General features: G+C 40.6%; 1 long non-coding RNA gene across 2 annotated transcripts in view; it reads left to right on the top strand.

Moving 5' to 3' along the window:
• Positions 1–17,256, top strand: part of LOC147758175 (uncharacterized) — a 38,207-nt gene extending 20,951 nt beyond the window's left edge. Inside the window, exons 2-4 of one of the 2 annotated variants that reach the window (XR_015316506.1) lie at positions 11,470–11,901; positions 12,685–12,992; positions 17,099–17,256. This is a non-coding gene — a long non-coding RNA (uncharacterized LOC147758175). Of the gene's footprint in view, positions 1–11,469; positions 11,902–12,684; positions 14,036–17,098 lie in introns of those variants that run through there. The other variant, XR_015316501.1, reaches the window with a different exon arrangement.
• Positions 17,257–17,630: the final 374 nt, after the last annotated feature.

Here is a 17,630-nt window from a genome sequence, read left to right as displayed (position 1 = left end):
AGTAATTAAATTTGTTCTAATCTCTAAAATGCAAGATTAATAATGATTTGAAAAACTGAAAGAAGAGATAGACACGGGCGATGACTGGCAGTGGAGATGAATAATTTAATTAGCTGAAATGTGTGAAAAGGCGACCATACTTTTCTAATAATGAATGAATTTTCTTCCATACTTATGGTAGTATTGCCGGAACGGCTCATTCATGAATTCTAACCCTATTTAGAATGAGCTAGAACAAGTGATGGGGGTTTACATCTTGTTATCACCCAGCTATCGATCTGGTATCAGAGCTTTTTCCGATTACTAATGGAAGTAATAGGGTGCGATAACATAGGCTTCTCGTTTTGTTTTTTAAAAGCTTGCACTTCACTACGGATTTTACCTAGATTACATGGCAAAATTGCAAGAACGATCTCTCTACAAGACCTAATGCTGGCTAACGATTTGCGTGAGTTACTCATTGCCTCAGAGGAGCTGTGACGTTTGAAGGCCGAGAACGTGTGATTTTTTTTGAGTCTGACATCTGATTACATTGAATATAATGAGTAAATCTCTTTACGTCTCTTCTCTTGCCCATTACTATCTGCAACTCCATAATGTGATTTCTATATAAATCAAACGGGTAGACTTTCATGAAAGGCAAGTTATCTATTAATCTTGTAGGAGTATTTGGTGCATTTGAATCGGAATAGACTTGGAGATTTATCTCAATAGAATTTAATACAACGACCGAGAACGACGCTTACCAGCGGCTGAGCCCCTGAGTGGCGACAGCCACTGAAACCTGTGTCCATTTGGTAGGACGTAAGACCGTTAAAGTTTATTGAAAAAATATTTTACGAACATTAAAGAACACGTAGTGCTTATAGCATAGCATTTTCGAACGCGTACTGAAGACGCACTCAGTATACATACATTATGCTTCTATGATAATGACTGTATTTTCCTACCTCTATATCGTATTAGCAGGAAAAATACATTTAGATAACGTATATATATATATATATATACAAATTCTCACTTGCCTTGTTTTATAATGATAATATATGATAGTAACATCAATCCAATGTAATTTACAGGTAGAGACCTTTCTGAAGCGTACAACTTATCCAATATTTGATACCCAGATCATTTGGCCAAGCCGAGAGGGTAAACCGCACAGGACGCTTAGTTCTGTGATTGTATATTGCGATGACCGACTGCACTCACTTTGATCAGCTACAAAACAACCGCGAGCGAAACCTTCCCAGTAGGGCTAAGGCAGTAAGCAAGACATTTTATGGCAGACAAAGGCCTGGTTACAGGAAAAAGGAATTGCATTGGCCTATACGAGGGTCTTGAGCGATTTGCTGACTAGTCTTGAGATTGATTCGTAAATTTTGTGAAAGCCAAATGTATTAGACGTCGAATGGGGTCAGTTGTACGATACGATCCTATTGTACTCGGCCGTTTCAACAACCCCCAGGGGAACCCCTTTGTCTGTAAATAAAATATATCTTCGGTCGACGAGGTATAAAATGCAGGTCAATAGACTGACTTTATTTATAAAACTATAACGTTCAGATGAAATAATTGGAGTCTACCGCCAGCCTCAACTAGCCATAATAACAATGGGAAATTAATTCAGCTGTCGGATAAAACAGCTCACTCGATTTTCAGGCCATCGCGTGCAGTCGATGCGAAGGGGTTCATTTGCATTTGTAGATTAAGTTAACAAAAGAAGTTATAGAAGAAGTGCGGGCTAAAAAATACCCACTTGGTATAAAGTTACTGTCGTGTAAGTTTCGCTGCTATCACTGAAATTGAAACTATAATTGATGATTCCTTAACACGGTGCATGGCTCCAGTGTATAAAATGCGTTACGGTGAAAAAGCTTTGAATATAAACGGCAGTCAATAGTTCGTTCGTGAAAGCAATCAGATCGTATCAATTTTATTTAGCAGGGCAGGGCATGGCTCAGCTGTTAACTAAATGTTTTCCCAGTTAATTACGATAACTACAGCGGTATAATGGTAAACATAATTTATATTTTTTCAACTATTTTTTTTTTATAAAAACTATAGGTTTTTATAAATCCATTCCACTTTAAAATTTAGATGGCGCTACGTGACTTGATCTTCGGGCGAAGTAATAACATAAGACAACTATAACGTTCTAGACCTATATAACGCATATAGATAAGATGCGGTCGAGACTTAATCTTAGTCACGTCTATTGATGATAACAGCGTGTCTGTTATATTTTAATGTACACCTTGTTTGTTCTTAAACAATGACTCCACCTGATCGCACCTTATAAACGCAGGTTCATCGCTATAATAGGAACGAAATTAACCGAAGCCTTCGACATCAGATATATGAAACAGTTGTTCAGTATAATTTGTGGAGACAGAATTGTCGGAACGCCTTGCGAGAAATTTCAACGAAAATTTTTGAGGTTATAGTTCGGATTTACTGAAGCAGAAGATTATACCCCTGCACATCCCTGAGGAGGCTGTAGGCCTGTTTAACTTTGCCTACTCCGCGACTAACGTGCCCACAAAATTAGAAACATGCAGAAAAGGCAAATGTACCTGTTACCAAGGCACGACGTCGGCAAGTTTTGTAGGTATATAGTTTACTATAATACAAGTCGTAGGCTAAATACTCCGAATACTAAACTCTTTCTGTCTTGCCTCTCCGGACTTTTTCGATTGCAACCCGACCCCAGAGAAAAGGTCGCGCGGTAATTTTAGCTTCGGCCTTGTTTTGTGCTGTGATGATTACGTACGTAAAAAAAAGGACATTCATAGGTAACGACAAAGAGCAGCTGAAGACAGGATGCTCTGATAGTTGCGGCTATATTTGGCAGAAAATCGCTTCGTATTTTTTTTCTGTATTCACAGAAAGCGCTAGTTCTACCTGTGCCAGGAAGATCTCATTTGCCGCTAAAATTTCCAACAGTTGAAATAGGCTAAATGCACAATAATAGTAGTAGTAATAATAATAACAATAATCATTAAGGACTTGAACCGTTTGGTCTATAGCAGTAAACGAAAACTGCTACTTGATGCACTTGAGTGCGTAAATGTGGACATAATTATGGTTTCGCAGAATTTCCTAAAGATGGTCTGTGCTTCCTGAAGACGATAAAATTATAGTATTGTTATGGCCTCCTTTTGGCCATAGTTTTTGCCGGTAAGATATGCTCAGCGGCGAAGAAAGTGGATTCACAAGTGTCGCAGCTTCACACCCCTGCAAAACGAGATTTACGATCATGCGCACCCGTTTCTGGACCTTCAAAGAAGTTGGAGAACAGTCTGGCTTCCCTTGTAGGCCTCTTTACGCTTTGCGTTTTAGGCCCGGCACGCTCTCAGGCACTCCATCAGACGATTGGCTCCCACCCAGCACGAAACAAATGTGTCCATGCCCGAATTTGAACCTAGACCACAACGTGTCCCTAAAATTAATACGCTACCATATTACTCAATAAAATATCACAGGGATCCAACTCGAAGGCCTACTCAGGCTCAGGCAAAATAGCCATAGCTGGCTCACTTTGCCTGCTAGTGATGATCAACGTTTCACATTTAATCCTTTTGATGCTTTCCTCCCGTTGATTGCCAGTGCTGTACATGTGCTTTAGTTTTGACTGTTAGTTACCACTTTATTAGATTACGTTAATTATCTACGAATAGATAACTGTACAGAATGTTTCTGATAGATCCACAACGCAAGGCTAGCTACTATTCTAGTTCATTATAGAGTATACTCTGGATAAATTTGCCTATTCACATTGTCAGTTAGTTTCAAAGCAAAAGCGTTTAAATTGCTTTACTTTAGTAAAGCATCGAGCTCTAATATGGTCGAAGACAGTAAATTTGACCGAATAATTTATTCCTCAACAAAATAACCTCAATAAATCTTTTTCATCCGAGTTGAAGGCCAGCAAGCAATGTTTCTTTCCACCTGAATTTTTCGCCGACAGAACGTTCCAACTCGTAGTTTATTACTATATACAGTAATTCAGTTTCGTCTGATTTGCTTGCCATAACATTTTGGTTGGCATCACATCCCAATTAGGTCAATCAAAGACCTACACAATAAGGACGAAGGGATCTGGAAGATGAGAAGATGGATCAGGGTGATTGGGCTCAGTGATGACGTGCGTTGGCAAGTTGTGTTGTTCGTGAATGGCGTCAGCCATCTTTGTAGTTAGAGCAGTAACACTGGCAGTGGGATTCAGAAAGGCCGAGCTTTGGAAACATATATATTAAAACGAACATGGCCAGCAAGTACTGGCTGTTGGTTGGCTGGCTGGCTGGCAGGCAGACAGGCAGGCAGGCAGGCAAACTTTTGCGCCATGCCCGATGTTGGCAGGCGCTGAGATCGGCGCCGCTTGCCTCGAGCGCCTTATAATAAGGTAGAGTCAATGCAGGCGCTGAACTTTGAAGTGTCCCTTTACTCCTTCTACTGCTGCGACTGCTACCAGCCGGTCGGTCGGTGAGTTTCCCGGCGACGCTCCTTTTAATGAAGCCGCCTGATATCATAGAGTACGATCCCTTACCGTTGGTTTGCTTCTTCCCGTTGCCCCAGCTGTTCTAATATAGCCCTCTCACAGTTAGCCAACTACCGGGTTCCTAGCTAAAACTGCGAACCCCAAGCAATGTTAAAGCTTTGCGTCGTCCAGTGACTGTTCGGCTGCTGGGGCATCCGGATGCGACAACAATCCTAACCGCTCTACCCGGTAGATCCACCAGTCATTGATGCCTCAATCCTTCTAGTTTTGTGGATACTCGATTGTCCTCCGTAAGGGGACCCTGTATTAAATACATTGTGAGGTTACAGTAGCAGCAGAAGCAGCACCGGTAGTAATGGTAACAAAAGTGAAAATAGCAAGGGCAAGCAACTCAACCAAAAGCCGAGCAGCAAACGTTTCACTTACGCCAGACCAAGAGCCTAAAGAAAGACTCTCCCCTAACTCTGGCCTATCATCTCGATACTGGGTACGGTTTCTTCATAAGATAGCCCTGTCCTAGTTTTGCGCAGGTCTAGACACCAACACGCTTGCTAGGTACCATTCACATTTTCTGCAAAAATTTGCGTGACGAGATGACTTCGTACCTCTGACAGAGAATACCTCTGACAAAGTTATTATGGCCGATGTTACTTCCGGTTTTTTGGCTTGGCTTCATTTCGCGGAGTAGCGTTTATATTTTGAGCGCTCGCCAAACAGCTTCACACCTGTTACAACTCTATTGATCGATTTTGCATGTTGTAACTGCTATTTTTTGGTCAATGGTACAGAAATGTACTACGAACGCCCATTTGCGTTTATAGCTAGTAATAAATTCAATAAATAGATCAGCTCAATAATATAATATTTATGATGAATAATCAAAATACCATATCCACTTCCGATTAAAGTGAAGAATATAATGAAACCATTGACTATGTCAAACTACGTAGTATACTCAAAAGAATCAAATTGCCGCTGGGGTAACATTTACCGTAAGTATTACCCGTTACATTATATCTAAACATTCAGGGAAATCCCTCTACGAAATCGTATAATTGAATTGGAAAGACGACCTGTAGCGCAAAATTCAAAGCATACCATGTTTTTACATCGTATAAAGTTCCTACCTTCTACCTAGGGTTTCAACTGACTTCCTTGCGACTATGTCTCTCAATGGGTAACAAATAGGTTTTGTGCTTTCTGCCCCACAAAAATCCTATGGATACGCTATTGTTAGGAACGCTTAACGGCCAGAAGACACATCCTAACTACCTCTAGAGGAAGTAGAGTACTTCAGTCGTGCAACTCAACTCGATGCGCCTTGGTGTAACGAGAGGGACCTCGACTCACACCTCCCCAACAGAGCTGTCAAAAAACCTCTGACCGAGTAAAACTTTTCGCATGCGATTATTGATGAAATGTTAACTCTTTTACGGTTATCTGGTTGAAATGTGTGTAGATGCATCTGATATTTCTCATTTTGTAAAGCTTTTATGTCAATTGCTGAAGTGCGCTGGATGACACAAGCGTCTAGGCTGCAGCACACACCAGATGAGTTAACACATCCTTTCCAATTTTTTTTTTCACAAGAATGGCGATGGCACTGTGGACGTCTAAGTTCAGAACTAATCTCTAAGAAAAGGTAGACAACTTGAATTAATATTTTTCAAATTATTGTTCAGTAAGGTGCGTCTGCCTTGAGACATCACCATCTGTTTCTTGCACCAGCTTTGGACACATATTCAGAAACTCTATATTTCGAGGTAAACATGAGGCGTAATCACTGATTTTTAATCAGCATTTCGCATCATCGTAATTATTCAGCGATGGCAGTTGTTGTACCGGTAACAATAATGATAAATATGAAAAAAAAAAAAAAAGCAAAGTTGCTACATCAAAATGTCTTGGAGAGTTCAGCCAGAATTAATCAAATGTATTTATTGTTCAGCTAATCTAGCTCACTCGTAAACACGATATGTTTCTTCTTTTTTGTCAAAAGTGATTGTTTTCTACCTCCGATAAAATATGGCATATCTAATCATCTAGAAAGTCTGGTTTGCCAGAAAAATCGAATTTCTATAATTCTAAAAGACAGTTAGCCGGACGAATGTTTGTTGAATTCTATTAATTACGTAATATTTCAATACTTTTCCTAAAACTTATCGCATTATTGTGTACTCTGTAGTAAATTATCACATCTTAGTGAAACAAACAGGAAAACTCACGGGACATCCTATTCTGATAAAGGCAATTGCCTTGCTAGCAATAATTCTAGCAACAATGACAACATGTACATAATGGGTGATGCATATAGAATTGCGTTCAACGATGACCCGAAGATCAAGACGCCATCATTTGCCTAGACACCTGAAAGTTGTTAAAGGATAGGGGAAATGTCTACAGCTTGTTCCTATATCAGCTCATTTCTTTAAACTCACAATTAAGTTTTTTTACGCGACCGTCCACGTTGGCTCAACCACGGTTATCGATAGGTAACTACGTATACTAAAGTTGTAGGTTGGCGACACAGCCCTTCCGGTTAGCTCTAGCACCTAACCCTTCTAGATTCACGTTTTGCTCATCCTTTTCTTTTTTCTCAATAAAGTATTTTAGTATTTTTAGAACGCTATATGGAAATTATGGTTATGATACCCAATCTGAAGCTTAGAGTCCATGTAAATGAAAATTAACTAGTGGTGATCTTGGTTGATTTATAAATGAACTTTTTTTTAAGGTTCTGGTTGTTGTTACTACAGGTCGAATCGAACAACGGCACCGTCGTTTAGGACTACACTGTTTATACCTATTTGTTTCTTCAGTGCAATCCATTACAAGGTTGTCCTGTAATTACTTCCGACAATAGCTAAAGGACTCAGAATTTAGTTGAATGACAAAAAACCTTTAATAGTTGAATTTTCTAATTGGTCAATAGGTTATGCATTCGTTTAACACCTTAGGCCTTATCACCCCTTTATGTGGTAACGGTTTACCGTGTGGAATAGTGTATATAGGATATACTTGTTTAGCGTAGAATGATTGAAAGCAACATATGCTGTTTCAGATTTCTAATTTTTCTCGGAGCGTCCAGCAGACAAGAACAAATGCTAAGTAATCAGTAAACTCTTACTCCTGAAACGAGGCACTTTTTGTCAACCACGGTTACACTGATTGTTTAGGTTTAGGCAATCCGTTTCAGGCAAAATGAAATTTAGATAAAACCAAGCGCAATCTGATCATATCGTTGATATTGGTAGATCCATTGTAGCTATACCCATACCGGTAAAGCATACTCTATATTCTAGATTGCTGGGGGAATTACACTCAGCGCTTGTATTGAGATACGTTAACATTAAATATTATTGATTCTATTCCATAAAAAGTCAAACTACTCTTTAAGGATCTTCGTGACCTTACGAGTAAAACTAAAAGTCGAAGGGAAAAGGGCCACCCCATCCTATAGGACTCGCAGAATGTATTGGAATATTTATTAAAATAGAGAATTACGGTAAATGTTACACACATAGCTCGCAGCTACAGTTATATCAACTAGAAGAGACAAAACGACCTCCCTCTAATCGACATTGTCTACCCTTGTAACATTATTATTAGTGTGTGCTAATTGAAATTTATAATATATCGAGCCTTAAATAAATCTGTGGCCAATAATAGCTACTGCATTTTACAACAGATAGCCGTACTTCGTACGAACCACAAGCAGGTAACCTCCTCGAATAACATACAAGTAAAATCCTCTTCCGAATCTATGGACAACTCACTGGCCTATCCAGTAAGCCATACACCCGAGACCTTTGTAGAAAGTAGAAACAAATGTGAGGCAAAGCAATGAGATCACAGAGAGCCTTGCGACTTCGAGCCACTTTTGAAGTAGGCAAAGCATACAGAAAGCACATGCTGCTTTATTATTGCAACGTTTTCTGCGACGTCTTGTGACGCTATGCTCCCTTCCGGGCCCCTCCCGTCGTACTCATTCGCTTAGATCGTGCATCACGTCGGGTGATGGCTGAATACTGGCAAACGTTACGGAATGTCGGGGTGACGACGATCGAAAATGGTCACTGTCAGAATGCTATGCAGCAATTCTCGTAAATAGGAATGATATAAGATGAGTCGATTTCAGACATGATTGACCGTGAGGGTCGCCATTTCTTGCTTAACGTGCATTTTATTTTCGGAGATTGGACGATGGTGCCGTTGACGTAACCAAAGTTCGCGAGCTATGGTTTTGAGACTTCAGGGAGCATCTGGAAAATTCAAAATATATATGTAATTAAAAATTGTAACAGAGTTTTGTTTTCATAGTTCTTCTTCCATAGACGAAATGGGCCCTTTCGTCTTTAGCTCTTTTTTATTTAGACGACTTCTTGCAGCACTTACAACACGAAACAACCGGCATAATATATATATATATATATATAACATAAAAGCTCTAAATCTTTTGGGAGAACCTTTATTCCTTCATATGAAGTCCCTGTGACGCGAACGGCTTCCGGGGTCCTGGCCCATAATACCTTTAGCGTTCCCTTAATTGGAACGACGAATCAATGGTTGTGGAAGGATACTTATAGCTTTTAATGTTCTTGTTTAACGTCATTACTTTTGTCTAGGTTTTGCTTTATAAAAACAATTATGGACTGAAAAGTTTTACTTAAAAATAATATAGAAACATAGTAATAGTTACAAGCTAGATGAGCAGAATATTTTCTATCACAAAGATTATATCGTTTGTGAGGTCCCTCGAACATGCTCGTACTCGTCTAGATCTGCAACAGCGCTCACTTGACACTCGCTTTTTTTTAGGAACGTATAGTAAAACGTTACCTTAACACATCTTCGGTTGGACGGACGAAATAGTTCCGTCGCATCTGTTCGAATTTATCAGGTGAGAAACCTTCACTCAGCCTAAACTGGCTCGGGTTGTTTTTTACCGCCTCAATTGCTATAAATCACACTTAATTAAACTCGTAGCACTAGAAGCATGGTCGCTTCGTTACCATACTGTGCCAACTACATGGATATTTCTACGTTAAAAGAATAACCAGCGTCGATTGAAAGCGTTCATGCTAAAGTAATACACTGTAACATTACGTTGTTCATTATCACATTGGGAAGGTAAAACCTATAACAAATGAAAAAATGTCCATCTCGTTAATGCGAGTTCGAATCCACATAATAGAATATTCTGTATAATGAATAATCTCGTGTGATTTTAAACCCCGCTTCAATGCTATTCGAATATACGGATAATTATAAACGATGTGAAAGAAATCAGTCTAAATGTATTGCCGTCGTACGTCTCTTATTATTAGACGTCTGAGTGCACCTACACTGGCAAGCCTACTCTAAGCAACTGTAGTGACATACTTACATTATCTATTGCAACTCCGCCTTTGCGTCTTTTGTTACGCTTATCCGAATATCCAGTAGATCTAGTCCAGAGGATCTATGCAGATCGTGTTAGACGCATCTAAGCTAGAGTTTCTATTTGTATCAAGACCCCGTCCCCAGATCGACCTCTTTCCTTGTTCGTATGTCTAGTTGTTTTCTTCCCACTGCGTTCGGACACGACGCTTCCTTGACTGTTATGTGTTGCTTATTGAAGGATCGCCTTATGTCCTTTCTATTATTTCTAGGCCACGCCAAGACACGTACTAACCAAGCCTGTTGAGGACGGCGGCGTGCCTATCGTTTTCTATTCGTGACTCTTCGATAGCTGTAATGGTCGATTAGGAATTATCGATAGGTTAACGAGGCCTTGATGATGAGGGATGTCTTTTACCCTGATAAGCAGACCTAACTCCCGTTCTCTTCTTGCCATGGGTGACAATCACTCCAATCGGAAAATGCGCCAACGCCGCCAGTCCCGACTGCCTGCTATACCGGTGTTGTCAAAACCTTAGCTGGTGGTGCTCCTTTTTCATGCCTGCCAGTGTGTCTAAATGATACATACGCACTCTGCTTTCACCAAGTACGCAATAATTGCTTGTCAACTAAAATGCCTCAGCATATCCGCAGACGTCGTCTCCAATCGCTGCGGTACCACACCGTTAGTCGAACAGTCAGTTCCTTATATAGCCATTCATATCAGACGCGTTCGCGCGCGGCCTTGAAGATTTCATCGATGGTAGGACGGCCGTTGGCCGTTACAATCACGATCGTTTCTATTGATTGAACCACGCCGTGGGATCTTTACGAATTCAATCGACATCGGCCCAAATTGGTACACCTTAGTCCGAGTTAGCGTGTGCAGGATCGCCAGAAAACCTGTTCTGTCTATATACTGACGTACACGGCAGGTCTATAAGTGTCAGCTGGCAGAGATACGTTACACACCCATAAGCACAAAGATGACAACGACTCCTACGAGGTTAGGAGCAGCGACCCTGCTTTATTTTGGATCACATTGGTATAGGGGAAGAAGTAATCATGCATATTTGTCTGTTAGTGTTCTGGTAAGCACTTTTCATGAGAATAGACAGAAGCGTTCTGAGCAAATGACAAACAAAGCTTAAGCCAATATAGTAGCATGTCACAAGAGTGTTTCTTGGACAGCGGAACCCACAGCTGAGAAAAGACCAGCAGTTGTTGCCGTTTCAAGTCCCGCCAGCGACATGCACTAAACTATAGGCGTCATTAAGTAAACAGACAATATATATACATGGGTACATCTATAATAATGATCTACTAAAGCTATATATTTACAATATAGTCTACCTCTATAAGTGGTCGTATACATTCTCCAACTATAGATTCTTTTTTTTTATTCCTCTCGCGCGTTCTTTTTCTCCACTTCCGGACATAATTAGTCCTACGTACCTCCTCTAGATTTTCTAGCCAAAAACATTTTGGCATTTGACGGCTCCTGCCATGGACTTTCACATATCTAAGCATTCTCATACGAAATATAAAACTTAAATATGCACACTTTTCTTGTTCTATTTCTGCTAATATAGGTAAAGCACACTTACGGACGCACAGACACACAAATGCAAACGCGTACCGCCAATAGTCTGGTATCTGCTTAAAGATTAGCAGCGGTTTCGACGTTCAACGTCAAAAGATATATTTTTGACACCGAGAGTAAAGCGTGACGGACACGCAAGGAAAAGCTGCAGCATGTTGCGCATTTTCTGCGTAGAGTGGCGACCCAACCAATTCTCACTTGTTTCATTCGTCCAAGTTGGGTTGATTTACCCCTATAGCGTGTCGTCGTGGGAGACCCGGTGCTACTAAAGTCACGCTTGAAGCTGCGATAAAACTTACCCAAGTCAAGCTTCCTGGCGGGACAGCAGAATCGAATCCACAAACTCTAAAAAGGCTTTCAGATGCGACTTTCAGCCCCTTGCCTAGGTTTAAGTAAGCGACGTTATCCCCCCAATTATGAGGTAAGCCCAAAAGAGGGAGCAGTGAACATGCTAAGTAAAATTCCCAATTGTGCGATGAGCGCCAACTAAAACAAAAGGCCCTGCGACGGAACAAGCACGAGATTACCACGCATAGACAAAAAGCATTTTAACCGCCGCTAAGGAACTTTTCAACCACTCTTTAGTTTAAGACATTGCCGGGCTTGATACTGAAATTTGCATCCGTGTTCCATAACATGTCGTACATCATCGTGCCGTAAAGGGCCTTGTTGCTACGCAGCGTTAAAAAAAATTACGCAAACTTCTCAATAATATAGATGTATACTGTTAGATATATATATATATTTTATGAAGTTTATTCCACCGATTATGGCGCACGTGCATTCATCAGAGGCGTACTCGAGGGTGTGTTTTATTCTGAATATGAAAATTAAAATCGAAATCAAGACACTTAAACACGAAGCAAATAAGCACTTAAGGCAGTTTCTCTTTGTGCCCTCAAGCCCGCCCCCCTGCGCCCCCGTCGAACCGTATGGTGAAGGATGCGACACTGCTGCATATATTCACACATCATAATTAATCCTTGCTTGACTTAATAGTCCCTGAACGCGGACGCACTTCTAAACGAAGGAATCCATGGAGAACAGGCAATATAATAACGAATAGAACATTATCCTTCTAATACTTCGGTAGGAAAAGAAGTTGCTCAGAGCATGCCACTATTCTGATATAATGCGCATTTTTTTCGATCCCCCGAACACTCTATCTCTCTTTATTGCTGTCTCAACCTTTCTGCTTTAACAGACAGCGACGATTCAGAGAGCCGGCAACTCCACTACAACTGAGATGGCCCCGGGATTTGGAGACACAGATAGGGCTCTGAACAGGCACAAGAAGGCCAAACATGGTGGGCCCGTCCCCATCAAACCATAGAAGAAAGATAAACATTTCTGAGGGGATCACAGTTTAGTGAAAAAGAGTGGACAACAAACAACAACGACATCACCGTTAAGCAACCCACCAGATGGCTGGCGCCCAACACAAATCGAACTGTGTCCATGCTTGGACCCGAATGGCGTCTCTGTGGGTCATTGCGAGTGTGTAGCATGTTGGTATGTACAAAAATGTAGGCGTTTAGCATTGAAGAAATAGGGCTTAGCAAGTTCACTTCGCAAAACAAAAATATGAGAAGTTCCGACCTTCATGAAAAACGTTGTCAACCAACAAATGCGTTTTTACCATTTATTTAGCAGTGTATGTACAAAAAAAATACTATATTAGAGATAAATGCGAAAAGTCTAAAACTAGGATATTTAACTAATGTTTGTCAAATCTTTTAACTCGTTTCCAAAACAACCGTCCTACCCGATCGGTCCGAACGGTATTAGAAAGCCTCTAATTGCAAAACCCCCATTGTGGCGTTTATATTGCGACACACTCCTTGCGTATTGTTTATCTACAGCATATCAAATGGATTTAGTAAATTGTATTATTGTGTGAGCATCAAACATAAATAACTCTAAAGGATGGCTTTTGTTCAAGTAGGACTCTAGATTGAGTTTTCTGTAACAAATGTAAAATTAAACTTTTAAATGAGCTTTTAGTTCTTGGCTCCCCATTACTACGCTTGTCGGTCCCTTGAGAACGTCGAAGTTTTTGGACAAAACAATCTCATCTGTCGAAAAGCGGAATCACGGCAGGACATCATCTACATTTGTAAGCGTAGTCTCCCTGCCGACGAGTCAGTCAGCTAAGAGTCTCTGTTTTGACTTCTGTTTGTTTGGAACGCGACTTCATTCGAAGTACGGTTTTTATCCAGGGCTATGCGGTGTGGAAAATAGTAAATGTATCAGGCTTTGCTCGCTAAGGATCCAGCGTCATATATTTCAACGACCATCTGTTCTAAAGAAAAACCTAAACTAAAACTGCTCAATATCTATTGTAAGTTGTTTGTAAAGACTACACGATGTGCAACCGTTTTTGGTATAGGCCTATTCAAGGATTCTTTATCACTTGACTGTTTTTCGAACAAGGAGCTGGCTATTGCTTTTAAAGAAAGCTGTATTCATAAAGCTTATAATCAATAACAGGAGCAACGATTTTACACATGCCTATTAAAAAAAAAGTCGAAAATAAAATGCCTATAATTTCTAAACCGAACGTGTCTATATGGCCTACGTTAAACGCTACCGGGGATTATTGCCACTTTGACATGCTATTTTGAACCATAAATATCAGCAAATTTCGTTAATACTGCGTAATAGCAATATCGGCCTTCCCGTTCAAACATCTACTTATTTATGTCCTAGTAAAACTATCCGGCATGATTTTGTTTACAAACAACTTTGCAAGTTCTTTATGATAATTGTGCTACATTACTTTAGTTAATTATGTCTACTTGCGTTGACCAGCTTGTCGCAGTACTAGGTTCTATTTGAAAACATTTTCAAATCGTATTTGGGTGCTTATACTCTGCAAGGTCACCTCTATCGGGCACTCGCCCTATGTATAATACATTTTATACAAAATTTTTTAATTCTCCCGATGTATTCGGCTTCACATACGCAGAAAGTATTATCCACACTTCTTTTCATTACGTTTGTTGTCTTAGCTTTTTGTCACCTTTTTTGCAAAAAGCTTCATGGTCTTGTCATAGTAACAAATCATCATACTTCTCCTTTGCACTCATGAAAAATTGTTTCATCGACATCCCTTAGCGCTTGCGGTTTCATATGGGACGCCATGTATTTGACGGAGCTATCTGTATACAGATCGGAATAGCGTGGCTTCTACATCCTCGCTGTTATCATAATGAATAGAATTTCGTCGTCTGCATCAAATTGCGACTGAACTACCCTGAACCGAACGTCGGCTGCTACCACCAGCGGCAGCGAAGTCACCCTCTCCCCAACCGTGTGCACGAATAGCGGCGAATTCAACTACAACTTCGGTCGACCTCGAAATGCGATGCTGGCTTACCACGAAAGAGCGATCGGGTATTTTCATCAGCGCCCGATAAAGTATCGGTATTAGTTTGCCACGCGGCAACGATACGCTAGCTGTGTAAGGGAAGCGAAGGAACGATGGAGCTAAAAATCGGTAACATCCAGAAACGGCCGCCATGGCAGTAACAGCAGCACACAGGGGACATTTGGCCAAAACACAGTACGACTCCTCGAAGAAGAGAAAGAAATCTGAAACTGATTCCTTTTTCTTCGGAAATTTCTCGCTCACTTTTCATGTTTATCACGCTTTCTAAGTCTTGCAGTCAACCTCAATTGCCTCGGCCTACAGCGTGTTTTCTGCCGTCGATTCTCTCAAATTGCGAGTGGGTCGGCTGCAATTTCGAGAAGTGCTATGTATTCGAATTCCGACTGAAAGATATCGGGTACCAGGCTGGAAAATATCAACCAAAAAAACATAGTTAAATTTGTTTTATATACAAAAGAGTTCATGAGTAATGAATGACATTCGATGGCAAGTGTATTACTATAAAAAAAGAAGTGGAACACATTTTTTAAACCTTTACATGTCTTACCTAATGGGTACAATGTGACCTTTGTTGTTGATCTAAACCATAGCTGTAGGAACTCTACGAGAAGTGACAAATGTGCCTAGCTCAATTACTTGCTAAGCCTATGCTATTTGAAACGTGGAGTGGGAACGATAGGGCGATGCAAAACAATGAAGACACAAAATGATTTTTAGATCACTTTAAATATTCCATGTGGCAGTACCCAGTGTCGCAAACGGACAAGACTCCGCTTAATATACCCGGTATTCTCAAACAAAGCAGACCGGTTTAGCTTTGTCGTCGGCTGGCAGGAACGAGTGCTTTACGGCCTTTGCTTTGCACTCATATATAGACGTACACGTGTATTTATTTATGTCTTCAATTCACCCTTCCAACACACTGAGGCTTCCCGTGGCCATGCGGACCGCCGTTCTGTTAAACCGCAATAATAGGAGGTCCCTTGCATGAGTAAGAAGCCATACACTGTGCAACCTTTTCATAGTACGCTGATTAACTGAAGGCCTGCAGGTTGATGCGTCGCGAGGTCGACGTCATTGCAGAGGTCTATGGTAATCGAACTCGGGCGCTGACTAGTGGTCCGAGTTGTAGTCCTGTGTTCAAGCCAGATGGTGTTTACCTAAAGCGGAGCCAACACAGGTCGCTCAGAATGCTTTGGATATTAAAGGCCAGATCCCTTCACAACATAGTCTCGCATTACCCAGACTAACTCAGCATACCATTTTACCATATTGGAAGGTAAAGAGACGCCGTGAGGGAATTACGGAAAGGTGCTGATCTTGCCATCCTTTGAATGCCTTTCAAGAAGACGTAAAATTCGAATTTTATATAATTCATTTGGTGGACAGCGATCGCTTCAGAAGCTCACGGAGCGTCGCGCTAGCCTCTCTGTAGTAACCCAGAGCCAGAGAAGCGTTCGTATCATCGTAAGACTTTAAAACATTCCTCCGTTTGGCCTGCGTCCATCCTGAGATCGAACTAGGCCCGAGCCGTTCTCTGCAAATATCTAAGTGCCCGCCTTACGGCTAGGTACATTTCCATTTCTTTTCACGCCGCTCGACCTATCGTTTCGGCTTCTCTTGCCAAACTCCAAACCAGTCATCGATTCGAGCAATTTTTTACATATCATATCAAGATTTCAGTCATATAGCCAACCATCCCATCACTACTACTAGAAATAGAGCAGATTCATTTATCTTTCTCGTTATCTGGCCCGAAAGTGGGCCGCCACTCTGTACTTTTATACACGTAGAATTATATTTATTCACATATTTATATAACAATAATTAATCGATAATATTTCATGTGGTGATAGGTTTGGCAATCTTCAAAATCTCCTTTCAGCTTCAACTTCATCTGTGTCTCTACATTGATTCAACTCTGTTATAAAGAGTCAGGCACTAGTTTTACAATTAATGTTACAATGAATAGCCCAAGCTGTATTCAAACTACTTTTTTTTGGAAGCCCCTTGGCAGAGTTGGCGTATGGCGCCTCCGCAATAGACCTACGAGGCATTAACGGGTGTTTCAACATCAACTTGATGTACGATCTATTATAATTTATTCATCAATATAAATTATTAAGGTATTGCGTTTAGTGCTTTTAGCAAAAACTGCGTTTACAACTGATAGCATTTTTATTGGACCTTTCCTGCGTACTCATTTATTTTTTCCCGTCGTTTTCAGGCTCAATGTAAAAAGGTAGGTCCTATTAGACTCTAGGACCGAGATTTATGACCTGCTTATCTCGTCGTGCAGTTCACCTTTGTTAGAATCTTTACTGAACGAGTTTTACGACTCACGCTATGCTGACAAGCTAGTTGTTTTGGCCGTCGCTAAGGTTCACCGAGAGGCATCATGAAGGTTGCCCACCCTTCAAAGTAGTCAGAGTAACACTTTTTTAACAAACGCGGAATACTGGACTAGCAAGATGAGATTGTCCTACACTAAAAAGCAAAATATTTAAACATGTCGCGACAGACGTACTTGTACGATTAATCTATGGGCCAGTAATATTTTTATTATTATTATTATTATGTGGGGGCAGATATTGGGTTTCGGAATTCAAGCTCAGTACAGTGATTCTATAAACTCTTTTTTTAGTTCAAGGACAATTATTAATACTTAAGCATCCATAAACCGATTTAGATATGTCTAATAGGATGGAAAAAGTTACCATCATGCCCTGTAAATTAAAAATACATTTCTTCCACTTATG

This window comes from Varroa destructor, unplaced genomic scaffold (assembly GCF_002443255.2).
Source record: "Varroa destructor unplaced genomic scaffold, Vdes_3.0 BEIS01000001.1, whole genome shotgun sequence".
In the NCBI taxonomy this organism is placed as follows: domain Eukaryota; kingdom Metazoa; phylum Arthropoda; class Arachnida; order Mesostigmata; family Varroidae; genus Varroa; species Varroa destructor.
Note: the sequence above shows the minus strand (reverse complement) of the source record. Positions and strands in the feature narration are given on the sequence as shown.